Genomic DNA, 14288 nt, shown 5'->3' with positions numbered 1-14288 from the left:
TTTACTATATTCGAGATGTTGTTGCGTGAAGTTTAGTGATCTTACAACATATCTCTACTAGCAAGATTGATCCTCATACTAAAACTACTAATAGAAATATTTTCCAAACTCACGTTAGAAGTTTAGGGCTTTATCATATTTGATATATGTTGTATTAAGTATAATTTAGACTATATTGTATGTATATTTGACATTGTTAGTATCTATTGCATCGGTGAGATTATTGTGTTTATTTTATGTTATAATATTATTAATCCACTCACATAAATGATCACCTAAGCACTTGAATAGCGAGCAAGATAATACAAATTAATTATGTTGATGCTTGGCAAGCGAGCAAGTAAACATCTTAATGCTTTGGGAGCATTCAAGATAAATTTAAAAAAATGGTCTTAACTTGTCTAAGATGAGACTTTCAAGAGTATTTATGAACTATTTGCACAACTTCATGAAGTCTGATTAAAGCAAAATGTGAGATCTTAGACATTGTTTAGATGAGTGACTATGTTAAGAAACTTAAGTTAGAACGACTCTGTGGCGACTAAACTAAGATTCCTACGTCCTTTGATTGTGACAAGCCCAATTCTTTCTCCTTTACCTTTTGATCTTATACATTATGATGTTTGGGGCCCTTTTTCCGTCCCCACTCTTGAAGGATATAAGTTTTTTTAATAACTGTTGATGACTGCACTTGGGCTACTTGGGTTTATCTTTTCAAGCATAAATCTGAAGTTTCTTTTCTCATTCAAACTTTTTTCAAAATGATTAAAACTCAGTTTGGTACTAAGATAAAAAAAAATTCGTACTGATCATGACACTAATTTTTTTTTTTATCTTTATATCTTCTTTCTAAAGGAGTTCTCCACCAACATAGTTGTGTTGAAACTCCACAACAAGATTTTGTTGTGGAAAGGAAATATCAACACATCCTTAATGTTGCTTGGGCTTTATTGTTCTAATCTCATTTGCCTCTCAAATTTTGGGGTGATGCTGTTTTAACAACCACTTACCTAATTAACAGATTACCTTATCCTATTACTCATAATAAATCTCCTGTTGAAATTTTGTGTAAATCCGCCCCTTCTTATGACCATTTGAGGACTTTTGGTTGCTTATGTTTTGCATCTACTTTACAAAGGGTCAGAACAAAATTTGACCCGAGAGCTAGGCTATGTGTTTTTCTTGGTTACCCTTTTGGTATTGCTGTAACATATATTCATATTGTATGTGATATAGACGACCATATGAGAGAGTGATTGGGTGGGTGCATGCTCCATCACTATGTGAGCTCTAATAGATCAATAAATGATCTATTCCTATGCTCTTGAACCTGAAATTATATCATGGGATGAAGACTCGATGTTGCTACTTTAGCATGTTCTCTTGGGGCCACGAATGATATGGTCTCGCGCAGCATGTCTAGAAAAGCAGTCAAGTTTAGTTGAATTGACATGAGTGTCTAAAGAAAATCATTTAGATTATTGTTATTATATGTATCATAGCCTGGGCAATTATATCGTTTTAACTTGATATAATCATAAGCATATTATAAAATATGTGGTCACAATTGTTTTGAGTCATAAACTTGTGAGGGATTAAAGACCCTTGACCTAGTGAGATCAAATAATCTGGGGCATAGACTTGATGTTATGAGTGATGTACTATGTTATTAAGATAGTGACTTAGTACTCCTGTCATTTGCCTTCTCGTTAGGCCGAACACTTCATTTTTGGAATAAAGGATAATTGATTGAGAGATTAAAAGGAGATTGTTAATCATGATACCCATTGTAGACAAGTAGATGATGTTAGTAATGTTTACCCCAGGACCCATGTTTTGTCCACATGGATGGGAAAGTTACAAATAGTTAATTAACTCCCTACCACTAGGAGTTAATCAAACTCCCCCTCTATAAATGAAAGTTTTTTGTACATTAATTATAAGAGAGAGAAAAAGTGAACATACAAAAAAGACTCTCCTCTCTATAATTTTCTAGAGCAATCTTCTTGATCAGCTCTTGATTTTAAAGTGTGAAATTATTTTAAAAGATTCTAGTAGCTTCCTAAGTGACGTAGAGGCGTAATCACAACAAAATGATGTGGGTTGTAAGAGAAGTAAAAATCCAAGATGGTAAGAATTTCGCTCTACTTGAAGTAATTCAAACTAACCTTATTTAACATTGATATATGCAAATCCTATTATTCGTAACATCAATGTTATATACTCGTGCCCAAATTAACCATTTGAAGTTTTCCAATTAATGATCTAATTTTATATATAGAGGTTAGGGTTCGAACTTAACTCTCTTATTTGAAATGCCATCTCTCTCTTATTTGAAATGTCATCTGATTCAAAAGATTTTTATTGATATCTAGCGACATGACATCACAACTTTTAATAAGAGCTGACTATTTATAATAATGAAAGTAAATATGATACAAATCAGATGTAAATGCATGGTTGACAAAATGTGAGAAATTCATGGAGAATTATGTAAGAAGATTTGCAGATCTTATCTTATTTAAACAATATATTTGGCTAAGCAACACAACTTTACATTGCAAATTGCAACTTATCAAAATTGTATTTTTTAATGAATAGACACATGTCAATTTTTTAAATTAGACTTTTGAAAGGATATGATTGTATTTGTCATATTTATAAATCAGAATTCAATTAGAGGAAAACTTTCTCCAATAAATAAAGCTATGAATAAGACTAGAACGGTGTAGATTTTTGCTCTATACCATTTTCAAGTTTGTTTGGCGAAAGGTTGTTGCTTTTGATTCTACATCAAGGGGTAAAGATTGGCCATATTTATTCCTTGGCAAACGTTTTCTTTACAGAAAATGATAAACTTTTTATAAGTTTTACTATGAAAATATTACAAATTGAGTTACTTCAATGTAATAAACACTAGTTTGATATACTATTCGATGTTAGATTTTTATTGGAGACGCATCTATTTGTAAGCCCAAATGGTAAGACTTTTATGCCTGGTTTGGATGCACATCTGAGCAGTACTTCATATTTTATCTGCGTATTCAAATCATTGAAATTAAAATCTTATTTCATATCTGATTTTTCAACTAATGCTACAGTAACACTACCTATCACATTTTTAATATATATAATTTTTTATTAGAATTTTTTATTTTATTGTAATCTATAATTAGAAAAATATATTTCAAATTTTAGAAAATATAGTTTAATAAATAGGTCATAATATAATAATATAAAAATATATTTTGGAAAAGTCAAAATATTTATGAGTTTTTAAATTAATAATAGATATTACTTATTTTTAATATATTCATAATATTTTCCACTCAATAATTAAAAGTAGGTTTCAATAATTGGTGAGACCCACCACTTTTATCAAGTCTCTTAAAAGTTATAACCATCTCATTTTATCTCACTATCCAAACACACATTTGTTTTACAAACCATCTTATCTTATCTTAATTCAAAAATCTCACTATTATTCAAAATATTTTATCTAATTTCATTTGAACTGCATAACCAAACAAAGCCTGTGACTCTTAACATTGTTTTTTATTCATAATTTTCATCTGTTTAAATTATTTGACAAAACATGTATGTATCAATGTGAATATCAAAGCAAACAACTTAGGGCTCATTCGGGAAGTGAAAATGAGATTAAATGAGAATTTTGTGAATAATAATAGGATAATTTGTAAATAGCAGTGAGATAATTTGAGTTGAGTATTTTTTAGATTTTAAAAAATGAAAGAGAAAAAATTGAATAAAAATATTATAAAGTTAAAATATTATTAAAATATAATTTTTTAATACTTGTTTTGTTTTGTTTTAAGATTTGAAAAAGTTGAATTATTTTTTGTATTTTGTTTGAATGTTTAGAAAAGCTTAATAATTAGGTAATAATTAGATAAAAAAGTTAAAAATTTAAAATTGAAAAATATTGATATTTAGATATTGAGATGAAAGAAAATGAGATAAATTGAAATTATCTGTAAATCAAACGGAACATAAGGAAGAGGAGAAATCTAATTAAGGCAAGAAAGGGACAACAAATGTAAATTATTTAATTCAACATATGTTTATATATACATATATATAAATTTTAAAATGTATAATCCTAAAAAAAAAAGGGTGGAAAAGAAATCCACCATTTAATTGTACACACGATAAGTGAGTGCACAAGTAAGACAAAAAGTCGCATCGATTGATTTTATTGCATCATTATATTAGAATAGTATTACTTTTGTACCTTTCTTTGTGTATGATAGTTCAGCACCCATTAAAATTAATTAAGCATAATCATCAAAGTGTAACGTCTCCCATCCACAACTCTCTCAAGTATTAAAATAAATACATAAATAAATAATTGAAGAAAATATTCATGCATCTATTATTCTCAAAGAGACCTAAATTCTCAACTCTCTCACAAGCTAAATAGTCAAACCATCCATAGTGAAAATCATTTCCTTTCTCCATTAATAAAGAGTATTTGTAGCAACAAGCTTCAGTCATTCTCCTAGCAATAGAAAATAAATCAAAACAAATACAATAGAAGGAAATGAACCATGAAAAGCATGCCCCAAGAGAAGCATTTTGTAGCTTTGGACCTGGAAAAAACAATCTGTGGCCACAAATCATTCACAACAATTTTCATTACACATCATCAGCCCCACATCCGATTAGTCATGCATTTAATTCATAACATGTCTACCTTTTTGGACAGGGAGGAAACATGCAAAACCCATATCAAAATGAAGTGAAAATACTAGTCACATGTCAAGCACCATAATCACAAAATCAGTCCAATTATGCCTAGGAGTGTAATTGATTCGGTTTAATTTTGCCGAACCAATATATACCGATTATGGAAATTTAAGAATTAATACCAAACCAATTCACCATCAAAGCCAATATTTTCAGTTTTTTCAATTTCAGTCCAGTCCCCTTTTTTAGTTTTAAGGATAAACAAAATCATACTTCCTTAAACTTTAACAAGTGATTGACCCATATATCTCATTTTATGTTATATTAATTTTATATTATAAAATTAAAATTTATATGTTATATCAAAATTCAAATATTATATTAAAATTTATAAGATTAAGTTATGTTATATTATAATCAAATGTTATATTAAGATTGATAAGATTAACTTTATATTATGTTGAATGTTATATTAATTTTATGCTATAAGATTAATAGATATAAATAATATTATTTTAAAATTCATGTTATATTAATTAACAATTTATCATATAATATATAATATATCATAAAAAATTATAAATGATATATATATGTACCGGTTCTTAAAATAAAACTCGAACTAGACCGATTTTCAACTAGTTTTACTAAATAGAAACAGGTACTAGACCAGACCGATTTAGAACCGAAACCAAAAGGTTTGGTTCACTGGTTTTCCTTTTTTTTTTTAATATTTTTTTACAGTCTTAATCATGCCCTAAAGTAAAATGGCTCCTTATTGCTAATCATAAAAAGATGCAACAATTAGAATTATAATCACATCCTACCACGTCATTGGAAACACATCCTGTCCACAATTGTAGAACGCATCAAACTAGAGAAAACCTCAACTGAGCTGAAAACTCAAGCAATTGTACCCCTATAAGCTGTTATTTATAAACTTCAACATTTTAGCCAAATTCACCACACATGTTGAATTCTTGAAGGACTGAACAAAAAGTAAAGACCTAGAATTCTGAATTACAACATATAAGGTAAAGATTTCTTCAAAGCGACGCCCCACAACTTTGCAAAGAATTAAAGTTCGGAAAGAAAAGAAATGTCTATTTTAGGAACAAATTAGACAACCTGACAACCAAAAATAGAAAACAATTAAAGCAAAATTTAATAAATGCTAGAAACAAAGTTCAGAAGTATGATTATGTTTTCTAGCATAGGCAAGATATACTCATTTTCATTCTCTTGGTGAAAAGTCTTGTAGTAAAATTGAAAGAACACGATGCATACAAGAGCAAGAACCAAGCATTGAACATTAGATAATTCTGTAAAAAGGCTTTTCAATTTATTGGTATAAATAAATTGGCTACGGATGAACTTTGAAAGTTAGGACAGCAAACAAATATCACAAAATGACTCTACTTAGTGCCTCCCGAAAGAAAATAAAATGCAGAAATATGAAAGCAGAAACCTGTCAAAACACAAGCATGTTAAGAAAAGAAAACCTAATTTTAAAGCTATCTTGATGACAATTAATTCTAGTCAATATGATAAATGCACATAGAAGCACCCTGAAAAGCCAGATTGAATCGTAGATATGGTACTTCCCTTTAAGTCAATCCAAGACATCTTCAACAACCCATAACAGTACAGTTGTACACAAACACACCAACATGCTCCTTCACACTAAGAACCTTCCAATCCAAAATTCCATCATTGACCTCTAATTTTGGACACCAAGAGTTCAGCACAATTCCTTCACCCTCTGGGCCTCTTTGGCCACCCACAACCAAAAGCTCCTCTCCACAAGCCTTGAAAGCAAGGTCCCAGCCATTTGCTAAATTAGCCCTCACTGGAAGCCTTCTCAACACATCCTAGGTCTTCTTCACTTTGTCGTACTTCTTCACCATGTTGGTCAAATGTTTGATTGCATATAACTGGTTATGCATATAACTGGTTATCCACAACTGCCACAAGAGGAGGAGCCTGAGTAGCCCCATTGGAAAATGGATACATATCCTCGATTTTCCTCCATTTCTTTGTCTGAAGATCATACTCCTCCCCACAGGTCAATGGAACAGTAGGATTTAACATCCCACCAATCACGTAGAATTTGCCATCCATAAAAAAGCAGAGCACAATCTACGTGGTGTGTGCATACTGGGTAACATTTCCCATGTACCAGATGAAGAGTCATATAATTCAGCAGATTGCAAAACATTGCCGTGTTTATCACTCCCTCCTGCAACAATAGAAATTGAACCAAGGCTACTTGACCCGAATAAACAACGAGAGCGGTTCATCCCCTGGCACTTGACCTAGTTGTGACAAATCAAACTATACTTCCAAATAGTAAAATCCAATAACTCACGACCAAAAACTAGGGCTGAGTAGAAATCCGAAAATCCGACTCTGACCCCGACTCCGACAAGTCGGAGCCAGAGTCGGAGTCGGAGTCGGAGTTTTTTTCCCGAGAAAAGTCGGAGTCGGTGTCGGAGTCGGAGTCCAGTCAGATTCGACTCCGACTCCGCTCCGATCCGACTCCAATCCTCCGACTCTAACTCCGCCTCCGACTCTGACTCCCTATTCCGACTCCGCTCCGCTAGCGTACATATTTTGTAAAAAATATGTGTTTTTCTATATAGTAATCATATAAATATAAATATAGTAACATCATTAGTTAAATCCAATAATATACTAGCAATTAGCACTAGTTATTAGTTATAAACTTATAGTAAATAAGTTAATAAATATTATTAATTTACTATATACTAATAGACTAATAGTAAATACTAATAGACTAATAGTATTAGAGTATTAGTATATAGTCAATTACTAATATATATAATAGTATACTATTAGTTGTATATATTAAATTAATATCTTTAAGTTATTATCTATTAGTAATTTAGTACTAGCGTAGTGTTATCACATATTATTAGTTACTAGTTATTACATCTAGACTATCTAGTTATAAGTTATTAGACTATAGTAAATAAGTTAATAAATATTACTATATATTAATAGACTAATAGTATTAGTATTAGTGTATTACTAATATAATATATATATATATAATAGTATACTATTAGTTAATATATATTAAATTAATATCTTCTAAGTTATTATCTATTAGTACTAGTGTAACTAGTGTTATTACACATAATTAGTTACTAGTTATTACATCTAGTTATTACATATTTGTTATAGACTATTCATTATAGTAAATAAGTTAATAAATATTACTAATTCACTATTATACCATATACTAACTTACTAATAGACTAATAGTATTAGACTATTAGTATATAGTAAATTACTAATATAGTTCAATAGTATACTATTGAGTTACATATATATTAAATATATATCTTTAAGTTATTATCTATCAGTACTAGTGTAACTAGTGTTATGGACATATTATTAGTTACTAGTTAGTAGTTATTACATCTAGACTATCTAGTTATTAGACTATAGTAAATAAGTTAATAAATATTACTAATTTACTATATATTAATAGACCAATAGTATTAGTATTAGTGCATTACTAATATATAATATATTTAATAGTATACTATTAGTTATATGTATATTAAATTAGTATCTTTAAGTTATTATCTATTAGTACTAGTGTAACTAGTGTTATTAGATATTATTAGCTACTAGTTATTACATCTAGACTATCTAGTTATTAGACTATAGTAAATAAGTTAATAATATTACTAATTTACTATATATTAATAGACTAATAGTATTAGTATTAGTGTATTACTAATATATAATATATATATAATAGGATATATTTTTACTAACTTAAATATATTTTTACTAACTTATTAATTTATTTTTACTAACTTATTAATTTGTATTTGTAACTTTTTTTTTCCCAATTTTTTAAAAGTTAAAAGTTGAAAACCCTAATGGGGTTTCAGCCTAACCCATTACGGTTTTCAACTTTTCATTCCTCCCCCTGGATTCCCTCCCCTCCCCTCCCCCTTCACTGAAAGTCTGGATCATTTTCTTCCTTAGTGCCTCACCTCTCATTTCAACCTTCACCGACAAAACCCTCACCTCTCATCTGAACCCATGCCGTGTCGTCGCCCCTCCGACCTCCATCACCCCTCTGAAAGCCCATTCTTTTCAAAACCGAGGTGCCTCTCTCTCTCTTTCTCTCTCTATAATTTGTATATCTTAACTATTTTTGCATTATTTTTGTTCATTTTCTTGATAGTTGTGGATATTAGGTTTGTTTGTGTGCTGAAATCGCTAGATAGTTGTGGATTTTAGGATTGTTGTGTGCTATTTATGAAAGGCCAAGGGTTTTCTTCATGAGAGATGGATGGGGGTCATGGGTTTAAGTGTACAAATGGTAGGAATTTATTGAAGTATGGAATTTGTTGGAATTTGTTGTTAGGATCTACTATGAAATACACTAAATGTTGTTAGGATCAATCTCCTTCAGTAGCCCTTGATGATCTGAAATGCTATTACTTGTTTTTTCCCATTCCTCTAGTAAGCACTAAGCAGATTCGCAGAAGCTTTTAACCCAGTAAGCACTGAGTTCGCTCGAACTCAATGTCGAGCGGCACAATCTGCCTGAGTTCCTCGAGCTCAGTGTCGAGCGAGGGTCGAGCGGCACACTCTACCTGAGTTCGCTCGAGCGAGGGTCAAGTGATTCAACCACATTTATAGATTCATAGGACATTTTTTCTCATTACTACTATATATGTATATCATATAAGTTACTTGAGTAATCTTTACATTAGTTCATGAATTTATTTTGTTTATATTTATCTTATTTGTTGTGTTCTACAGTTCTAGTTATTAAATAATGGATATGGAAGGCACAAGCACTCCTACATCCACAGGTGCATCTTGTCCTGGCATTCCAGCCCCAGAACAACCGATTGATATTCCCAGTCCAATAGTTGATGAGTCTAGCGGACCAATAGGCTCTTCGGTAGGTACTCCTAGTGCCTTTCATTCTACCCCTCGCCCTCCACCTGGTAGTAGAAATATTAAGAATAGGTCTGAGGTATGGTCCCACTTCACAAGAGTGCCCGATTGTGATCCCGAAGAGCCTATAGCTACTTGTAATCATTGTCATAGGCAATGAAAATGCCATCCCAAAAGGCAAGGCACTTCGGCCATGAAAACACACATCCAACTTTGCCCCAAAAACCGTAAGAGTAAATTGGATAAGAGTCAAACATTCTTGGTCCCAGAAGCAAGAAGTGAAGGAGGGGAAGGGGAGAAGACCTTAGGGATGACCAAATATAATGAGAAAAAAATCCGAGCTGCCCTTGTTAGGATGGTGATAGTGGATGAGCTACCATTTAGATGTGTTGAGGGAGAAGGGTTTCGGGAATTTGTTAAATCCCTTGATCTAAGGTTTCCTATTCCTTCTCGATTTACCGTAATACATTACTGCATGAGGGTATTATTGAGAGAGAATGATAGCTCGAAGAAAATGTTTTTGACCACCAAACAAAGAGTATGCCTGACCACCGACACTTGGATTTCTATCCAAAATATTAATTACATGTGTGTGACCGCTCACTTCATTGATAATAATTGGAAGTTGCATAAGCGGATCATTTCATTTGTTCGGATTAGCGACCATAAGGGGGCAACGATTGGGAGGGAGTTGGAGGAGTGTATGCTTGATTGGGGCATTGACAAAATCCTCACAATTACAGTGGATGATGCTACCTCTAACAACTCTGCTATTGATTGGTTGAGAACAAGGGAAATAGGAAGTGCGGATTGTATAGCAAGTCACGAGTGTATTCACATGAGGTGTACGGCACACATCTTAAACCTTATTGTGAGTGAAGGTTTGAAAGATGTTGATGACTCAATTGTAAGGGTCCGAAATTTGATTAAGTATGTGAAATCTTCTCCCCAAAGACTTACCACTTTCAAGTCTTGTGTTGACAGATCAAAAGTTCAATGCTCTAGTTTTTTTACTCTTGACGTGCCTATTAGATGGAATTCGACTTTTGTTATGTTGGACGTGGCTGAAAAGTATCAAAAAGCCTTCCAACTTTTGCTTGATGAAGATCCCTACTCACGAGTTTATTTGTCTGAGGATGGACATAGGAGAAAGGGTCTAGGAGCTCCTGGGCTGGATGATTGGGAGACCATAAGAAACTTTTCGAAGTTTCTTCAAATATTTTATGGTGTTACATTGCGCATTTCTGGTACACTATATGTTACATCAAATAATTATGTCCAAAAGCTTATTGTCATTCATAAACACTTGAATAATTTTTGTGACAATAGTAATCGACGTTTGAGTTCAATGGCTTTCAGAATGAAGACAAAGTATAATAAATATTGGGGTGATCTTGAAAAAATAAATCGGTTGTTGTTTATTGCTGCTATTCTTGATCCGCGGTTCAAATTGGTTACTCAAGCATATTGATTCAAGAAAACATTGGGTGAGGAGAAGGATGAGGAATTTGTTGCACTCCTCAAGAGGGATATGAAATATTTGTATGAGGCATATGTAGAGTTTGGTGGTGGGTGCATAATTGGTGCTAACAAAACTCAAAGCGGTGAAGCTAGTGCATCAATGGGGAGTAGTAGTACAATTACAGAGTATGATCCCTTGGATTTTTTGAGGGAGTTCCATAAAGAGCATACAGCATCCTTGATGGATTGTAAGTCGGAGTTAGAGCGGTATTTGTTGGAGAACATTGAGATTCCTACGGGGAGTTTCGATATTTTAATTTGGTGGAAAGTCAACTCCACCAAGTATCCAGTTCTTGCTCTAATGGCAAGAGATATCTTGGTCATTCCTATCACCACCGTTGCATTTGAGTCAGTATTTAGCACAGGAGGCCGTGTCCTAGATCCGTTTAGGAGCTCTTTGGCTCCTAGAACTGTAGAAGCTCTCGTGTGCTCGCAAAATTGGTTGAAATCTACTCCCATATACTTGAGTCAAAATTATTCTGAAGCCATTGATGATGCAGAGAGCTACAAGCTAGACTCAGGTAATGTATTTAGAGATTTTTTTAAGTTGTTATATGAGTTGATTTTAACATTTTGTAATACTAATTTCCTATACTTTAACATCTTAATGCAGAATTAGCCAATTCAATGGCCAGCATACTTCGTGAAGAGGATTGACAATCTTGTTTCTGGTATCTTATTTCAATTTTGCTTTCTTTATTTTTATAAATTTATATGGTATCTTATTTCTTTACTAATTTTGTTCTTTTTTTTTTAGGCACAAGTTGAAAAATGACATTTTTTGGACCTTTGGTTATGTATTTTTAATTTTAGGTTGTAATTTTGGACCTTTGGTTATGTATTTTTAATTTTAGGTTTTAATTTTGGTTATGTATTTTTAATTTTAGGTTGTAATTTTGGTTATGTAATTTTAATGTGTGTATTTAGTTTTAATTTAGTTTTTAACTTTGGTTGCACATTTGAATTTAGTTTTATTTTTTATAGTGATAAATTTTGAATTTAGTTTTGTTTTCTAATGTGATGATTTTGGTTTAATAAATTAGAAATCTCAAATTATATTTTTTAAAAAAATTGATATAGAACCCCAAATCCGATTAGAGTTACAAATTGTAAAATTGAAATGTTAATTGGGTAAAAAAAAAAGTTTAAAGAAAAGCCCAATAAAAAAGCCCAACTCCGACTCCGCTCCGACAAGTCTAAGTCGGAGTCGGAGCGGAGTGGGGTGTAAGCGGAGTCGGAGTCGGAGGTCGGATTCGGCCTCTGACAAAGTCGGAGTCGGAATCGGAGTCGGAGGAGGTCAAATCCGACTTCGGTTGAATCGGTGCTCAGCCCTACCAAAAACCAACAATTCACTACCCACAACCAAGGACTCCTTATCAGCATGGTTGAAACACTCATCGCAAGGCATTCTAGGCAACGCCATCCATTTCTTTCTCACATGATCAAACACTTCCCACCCTCTTGGATCACAAACTAAATATACCCAATGCTCCACAATCCCCAACTGCTTTCTCAACCCATATAAACACCCACTTTTAATTATACCATTAAACTTTGTATTAATACAAGATAAGGATGTGTAGTCCGATCTACTTGCCAGAGCAAGGCAATTCAATGCGACGTCGTCAACAAGGCCTAGGAGAAGCGAATCACTTGGTTCAAATCGGGGTCGACCATCATTCACTCCTCCCCATGAACTCATCTCCGAAATAGTAGTCACCTCCCTCCCCTCCATAGAAATAATCCTACCAAGCTTTGTTTATTATATTAAAACAAATCTCCAATATAACCCCCCCAACAAACGCAAGCACCTTTCTCAAAAAAAAATTCAATCTTGGCAAACGATTCCAAAAAACTATTTCTATACCACAGTTTCTAAATCTTGTCCCATTACTCCGAAAACAAAAAACGAGCTTTGCACGCAATCGGTCTCCATGTGTTTATTCTTTCCATCAATATAACAAATAAAGTATACTCAAAAAAAAAAAAAAAAAAAAAACTCCATTGATGCAACTTTGATGGCAAAGTATTTTCACAGTTACCGTAATCTCAGCTCAAGTGAATCGATTATGGAAACACGCGCATCGTCTGTATAAGATTCAGACTTCTGGTGACACGGCCGAGTTATATTGCTTTTACGGAATATATTCTCGGTTGATTTCCCGCAATCCAAACGGAGTTACCTGAAATTCATGAAAAAGTATAAATTAACACAAATTAATTTAAAGACATAACAAAAGCATTCGGTTGCTACCAAAAAAAGAAAAAAAGCATTTGGTCGAAGTTAAACAGTGAAATGAGCAAATATGTTACTCCATTACTATTATACAGGTGCGGTTGGATCCAGATTGAAAAATGATATCGTCATTTGGATCCAAATTGTTTGACTATTCAGATCCAAATAACATGTTCAATAGAGATAAATGAACGTTAAACAAAGGAGATGTCCATACTGGAAAGTGTGGAATCCGGGTCGGATCTTAGGACTAGGTTCCCCTTATATTTCACGGGAAATTTATTTCCACCAAACATATCGGCAGAGCCGGGCAAGGTAGAGAGAAAGGAGAGAGCGGTCTGAGGTGAACTTGGAAATGGAGTACATAGTGAGAGAAAGGGAGAGAGGGACGATGTTGTTGAAAAGTTGGGTGGGTTATAAAACTGAAATATATTGGGGAATTTTCAGCTAATGGCACTACTTTTGTGTCTATTTATGTATCTATCCTTAATTTAAGTCATAATATCATATGCTATGCCTTCTTCTTCTTATTATTATCATGAGAATACCTTATAAACGGTCGGGCTTCTAATAGTTCAAAAGCAGCCTACCAATAAATAATTGACACTTAAGCTTTCCACCACAACTATTTTATGGTTGCACTACATCTGATCATTGTGTATTTCAAAAACAAGTAAGTCCTTCGACACAGGCTCTCGCACCCTTCACACCCCCCCCCCTCGCATCTCCCTCTCCTTCCCATTGCTGTCTTCACGTTTGCCAACTCCAGTTGCACTACGTGAAGCACTGGTCTAAAATCCTCACCGCTTGGCCCTATTAAGGTACCCCAAACTATTAGCAAACCTTTTCAAATTATAATTAACAAAACCCA

General features: G+C 32.9%; 1 pseudogene; it reads right to left on the bottom strand.

The window, feature by feature from the left end:
* Window positions 1-6335: 6335 nt before the first annotated feature.
* On the bottom strand, window positions 6336-14003 carry LOC122292862 (annotated as a pseudogene).
* Between the last annotated feature and the right edge of the window lie 285 nt (window positions 14004-14288).

Source organism: Carya illinoinensis, chromosome 13 (genome assembly GCF_018687715.1).
Source record: "Carya illinoinensis cultivar Pawnee chromosome 13, C.illinoinensisPawnee_v1, whole genome shotgun sequence".
Taxonomy (NCBI): domain Eukaryota; kingdom Viridiplantae; phylum Streptophyta; class Magnoliopsida; order Fagales; family Juglandaceae; genus Carya; species Carya illinoinensis.
This window is presented reverse-complemented; position numbering and strand designations above follow the sequence as displayed.